A 6,569-nucleotide genomic window follows, 5' to 3' on the forward strand; every position below is an offset into this window, starting at 1 on the left:
ACTTCCTTGTTGAATAAAATCATTGCTTTATTCCTGGAAGGGGAGTCAGGAACTCCCACCACTGCTTTAATAATCCCTGTTCACTGCTCTGCAGCTCTCAGGGTTTCCCTAAAGCATTTCCTCTATTGAACATCCTTCAAATTACTCGATTTGAGTATGTAATCATTTATATCCCGGGACCCTGACAAAACAGAAACTCCAACTTGTGTAACTATATGTATAATGTAAACAAAATTATATTTAGCAAAGTCAAATTAATGTAAATGAAATTCTCATTTCAATTTCCAATTTTTCCTTCCTCAGAAATTGATGAAAACTGCTAACTGGCTGTGGATCTAATGTAGAATAGACTTTGGTTGTGCTGTCAGTGATTGCATTTGGCTGGTCCTCAGTGCCGAGAACTGGGTACTGACGGTCCCCTAGCCCTCTCTAAGTTGTGATTTTCTGTACAGTTTATAGACCATTTTTACATCCAACTGTCAATTTCTCTCAGTCAATCCACAGTAGTTTAAAGTTTAGTGGTTTAAATTGCACTCAGGCTATCTCTTACATTATGGCTTTTCTAAAGCTTTTTCTCCCTCCAAAATATTTTGGAAAAAATCTGACCAGATACTTGCTTTGCCTTACAAGTGGCTTCATCACCGTATCTTTCACTGTGCTCTCTTCACCCTCTCCTTTTCCCTCAGTGCTCTATAATTGGGTAGAGCAGCAATGAGGGACATTTCTTCTTTCCTTCCTTGCTTCCTCCCCTTCCTCCCTCTCCTTTTCCCTTCTTTCCCCTCCGGCTCCTGTTACTCCTCCTCCTTCTTGGCCATACTGGGAATTGAATCCGGGAACTTCTGTTATGGCTTGTATCTAGATGTCCCCCCAAAGCCTCACACAGTCACAGGTGGGGCTTTTCAGAGGTGGCTGGACCTTGGGTGTGTGATGCTGGGATTGACTCAAGGTGTGAAGCTAGGATTCAGGCTGCCCCACCCTAGGTGTGAGTGCTACCTACCCAAAGCATGTGTAGCCTGGAGAGGATAAAAGGGACAGAAAGGGGTCATTGCTTATCTCTTCTCACATGCTGCTTCTTCACTAGTTTGCTGGGGGGGTTTTTTTGTTGTTTTTGTTTTTGTTTTTTGTTTTTTTTAGCTTTAATTGAGTTTATTGGTACATTTTAGGGATACAGTACAGTTTGTTGTTTTATCGCCTGTAGAGCACCATGACTTGTCCACCCTGCCTTGGAGCCAGCAAATTATGGACTGAAACCTCTACAAACCATGAGCTACAATAAACATTTCCTTTCTTTTAACTTTGAGTGTCAGTTGCTGAGTTGTCTCAGCCACAAAAATAGTAACTAAGACACCTTCACATTGAGCTACAACCCCTTTTCTATTTTTTAAATTTTTTTACTTTGAGATGGGGTCTCACTAAATCGCTAAATTGCCCAGACTGGCCTCAAACCTGTGATCCTCCTGCCTCAGCCTCCAAGAGTACTAAGATTACAGGCTTACACCACCACACCTGGGTCTTATCTGGCCTCTTTTGTGGAAGGGTAATTTTCTTACTGGGAACTAAGCTCAAAAGAATAATGTTCAGTTTAATAGTGTCTACAGTGTCTGTTGTTAAATTACTGTATCTTTAAATTTCAGTGGTGAGTTAACTACAGCCACGCTGATACTGATTTTACATGGAAATACTTCAGAGTATGTCAACTGTTGACGACCTACTACTACCCTTGAGTATTTTTGCATAATAGTAGAGATCTGAGGATAAAAAGTAATATTATAATCCATGAGGCACTCAGTTATGACCATCAACAATAAGAACATTTTGAAAATACAGTATTTGGAGAAGGCAAATATCTGAATAATGACTTCTTACCATAGACTCTGGGGGTGAGTTCTTGAGTTGCTGTAAGTGAAACCTCTTCCGGGGACTGTGATTCATAGCTTCCTCTCTCCTTTCAGTTGAGGCCATTCAACTCAACTCAGTTCAATTAGAATGTTAAAACGTATACAGGATACTTACTGCTGCATACTAGTACTTAGTATGTATTTGGTATTGGGAGAGACTTGGCAAGAACAAACTTGGTATTGTTTATTCTTAACACTTTCTCATCCCCAGCTTCACTTCCTCTTCTTTGTCAGCCATGTTTTTCCTCATTCTGTCTCTGGGTCATTGGTGTGCTATAGGAATTGAGTACAGCTTGATAATTCTCTGCCCTATGTTTGAACCTCAAGAAGCAAGAGCGCTTCTTTCATTATGTTCTAAGAAAATATCCCTAATCTTTATGCATTCCAAGGGAGCCTCGTTTTAATCAAGCACAGAGATCTAACAAAATAATCTTCACTCTTGTTCTCTAAAATGAAATAGGAATGGTAAAAAAATAACTTGATTGCCTCTCCCTTAGGCATAAGTTTGTGTTTTGGTTTAATGCTATAAGGCAACAGAGTCCATTATTAATAAAAATCCAAGTTTTACTAAAAATAAGTTGAAGTGAAGACTCTGGGCCCAGATGTTTTCCATTGATTTTCATCTTGTCAGTAGGGCTCCTTCTCCCACTGTTACCACATGGAGATTCTCCTTCCAGATCTTTTTTCAGGGAAAACTTGGAGAACTGTGCTTTGCATCTGTAATTGAGGAAGTGGTCACTGAGGAAAGATAGTCCAAAATCATTTACCTAGCCATCCTATTGTTCTCCATCCAGAATATACTTTTTACTTTTATTAATACATGTTTGCAATACAAAATGATGACATTCACTGTAGAGAATTTGCTACATGCACATAACACATGTCAATTCTTTTTTCCTCTTCCTTCCACCCCTCTTTTATCTGTCTAATTTATTTAGCTTAAAGACCTTATAAATTTAATTATCATATATATAGATTAAAAACCAGACTGATAGACCAAAGAACATATAAAACATGTAAGAAAATTATACTAAGTCATGGTACATTTTAGATGCATTGTCTAAGCTAGATTACAGTAGTTTTCTCTCTCTTTTTTTCCTTTTATCTTTCTTCTATGTCATCTTTTATGTAAGAGAAATGATTTGTTATTGAAGCTTATATGTCTGAGTTAATTCACTTAACAGTATGGTCTTGAGGTACATCCAGTTTCCTACGAATGACTCAAATAGGGTCATGTACTCTGTTTTTCCTATATGTTTTGATATATACAATTTACATATGATAAAATCTATTCTTACTTTTAGGTACACAATTCTATGTATTTAAATAGGCTTATAATAATAGTCCTGTAGCCATCCAAAAAATCAAGCTGTAGAATATTTCTGTCACCACCAAATTGCCTCCTTGCCACTTTGTAGTCTCCTTTCTACAATTCTAGCCCCTGGCAACTTCTGATCTGATGTCATTTGCTTTCTTCAGAATCTTAGCTGGGAGAAACCTTAGAGTCTTGCATCCTTTTGAGTTCGAATTCCTTCACTTAGCATGAAGCTTCTAAGAGTTATAATTTCTGTTCCATGTTTGAAAACATCATTCCTTCTCTATTACTGAGTAATATTTTGTTATATGGTTTAATCCAATTTGTTTAATCATTCACGAGCTGAAGATCATTTGAGTTGTTTCACATTGCTGGAAAATCTGAATGAAACCACTGGAAACATTTACCGATAGGTTTTTGTGTAAGCATGTATCCTTTTTCTCTTTTGTGAATACTAAACTATATGTAACAGTAATATGCTAGATTTCTAGCTTCTCCATGCCATCACAAATATTTGGTATTTGCACTGGGTTTTCTTCCCCGCTTGAGCCATTCTAATATTGTGTAAAAGTATTTGTGTAATATTTCTTTGTTGTTGTAGTTTGCATTGGCTAATGATGTACTTCTTTTCATATGATTATTTGCCATCATATATCTTCTTTAGTAAATTGTCATTTCAAATACTTTGCCCATTTTTTGTTATTTTCTCATTGTTGAATTTTAAGAGTTCTTCATATTTTCTAGCACCATTAAATATTTTTTGTGATTTTTGTTCAGCTTTAATTAAGTTTATTGGTACATTTTAGGGATACAGTACAGTTACATTCATTGTTGGGATCTTGTACCACTACATGACAGGTCTTGGTTCTCATTTTTCCCCTTACCTCTGCCCTCCCTTCACCCCCTCCTCCCCTCCCCATCTACAACCACTTCATTTCCATCTTTTCATTCTCTCACATTTTTTTCTTTTCCCTTTTTACCCTTCCCCTACCCATCCCACCTTCCCTACACCTTTAGCTCCTTTCTTGCCCTTTCTCAATGTCAGTTATCTTATTATGATCATCTGTATTATTGCAGATTATTCACACCAGGGAAACTATTCGGTATTTACACATGTGTGCCTTATTTATTTCACTTAGGAGTTTTCAGAGATGTGTGTCTATGTCTGGTGCATATTTATGTGTTTGTTTGTTTTTTGTTTGTTTGTTTGTTTATTTGGTACCAGGGATCAAACTTGGGTCCTTGTGATTGTGAGGCAGGCAGCAGAACCACTGAGCTAAATCCTCGGCCCATATTTATGTTTTAATGTGAGCAATTCCCCTGGAAAACAGTTTAACCCCCGAAAGACTGATATCCTTCATTATTTGATTATCTTTTTAGTATCAATTATCCCTCAACAACTTTGGTACTGGGGGTTGAACTTGGGTCCTTGCACTTGCAAGGCAGGCCACCGAACCACTGAGCTAAACCCCCGGCCCCTCCTCAACAACTATTATTCTTTCTTCAATATTTTATTCTTAAGTTTGATATCAAAGGCACTTTGAAAGTTATGTGTAAACCAAAGACAAACTCTCTAGCAACAACAACAACAAAACTATGTATGTACAAATTGTTTTGTTCCTTTTTAGAAGTCCACAAGATACTTCTGGAGTTGCACATGGACTAAGAGTCATGGATTCCAAGCTAGAAATCCACGTGTGCTCCCAGTTAATGTCAATTTGTATCACTATAATTATCTGCCTTCTTTATCTTAGTTGACACAGCTATTTCCTGATGTTAAGCAAATCATGCAACTGTGAAAATTATTACACAACAGGCATACTTTTATCCATTTTAGCAAAGTATGCACAGCTACACAATAATTTTTCAGCACTCTGTTTAGTTCCATATTTAATTAGAGCAGAAGTCTGTCAACAATCAGCACTTGCATTTCTCTTTTTCATTTCTCTCCTTTTCACTCCCTGCAGATGATCTTGCTCTCTGCTTCCTAGAGAAATTGAAGAAATCAGGTGTGAAAGAATTCACCATTTAACTCAAATTCATGCACCACTCAACCTTTCTTCCCTTTAATCTCCTGAGAGATGTGGTGCTCTTTCAAACAGCGGTGATCCTGAGTCTTGGGCCAGTGTGTTCAGCTATCCTAATCCTTGTTCCATGAAATATGTCCACCTGTATTATTCACGTTACCCTCCTCAATTCCTAATTATGCTCAAGACGAAATCATGCTTACATTTTCTCTATCTGAAAATAAGCAAATAAACATACTGCACCTACTCTCTTCCTGACTTCACAGCATCTACTCCATCTTTTTCTCTTCTTTTACAACCTTTTCAGGTATGATACTCACTGGCTCCATCTCTAACATCACCACCAACACTGTAGCATCCCCAGTACTCCTTTAAAATTGCCATTGTAGATAACAGTTCTACAAATTATCTACACAGAAAAATGAGTTAAGGGGTGAAGTTATTAGCTCAGTGGTAAAGCATTTGCCCAGTATGCATGAGGTTTTGACTTTAATCCCCAGCACCACAAAAAAATGTATCACATATATATAAAATACCTTTGACCCTTATTACACTTGTCCTGTTGCAAATATTTGATATTGCTGGGCTGGGGATTTAGCTCAGTGGTTCTGCTGCCTGCCTTGCAAGCGGAAGGTCCTGAGTTCAATACCGAAAGGGATACCAAAACAGTTGATATTGCTATTTCCTGACCTTCATTTCTCTCTGGTCCTATTAGCAGTACTCTCTAAGCTACGTTGTTAGGGTCTGCCCTGTTGCTGTGGGGCTTCTAGATTTCCTGTACACCTAGATACTGAATGCTTGTAATCCTCAAGACTCTGTTAAGTCTTTTCCCACTCTCTGTACACTGTGTCCCTGGATGAAGACAATATTTTCAACTATCATCCACTTATCCATTGATAAGTTACAACTCCTGGCCTCACATCAGATCAATTTTATATGATTTAATAGCCACTCAAACCTAACCTGTCCCAGATAAATATCATCTTTGTCACCTTCCCCAAGCTATTCTCCGAACTAGTTTCTACCCTACCTCTGTCATTTTTTCCAAACATGTTTCTTATCCAAGGATCTCAGTAAATCATCTCTTTTCAGCTAAAACCCTAAAATCTTGGTAGGCTTTTAGGCACACAAACATTCATCCATACAATAAATACTTACTGATTGATACCAGGTGTGAGATACTCTGCTAACATTTTGCTAGGCTAAATTAGACATTATCTTTTGCTCTCAAATTGCTTATAATTTAATGTTGCAAAGGCTACATACTACATTCAATGAGGGTTTAAAAGAAGGATATCCTAATCAGACTGAGGTAAGGGAGGCAGAGAA

The sequence above is a fragment of the Fukomys damarensis genome, unplaced genomic scaffold (genome assembly GCF_012274545.1).
Source record: "Fukomys damarensis isolate Sample0158 unplaced genomic scaffold, DMR_v1.0_HiC HiC_scaffold_35, whole genome shotgun sequence".
Taxonomy (NCBI): domain Eukaryota; kingdom Metazoa; phylum Chordata; class Mammalia; order Rodentia; family Bathyergidae; genus Fukomys; species Fukomys damarensis.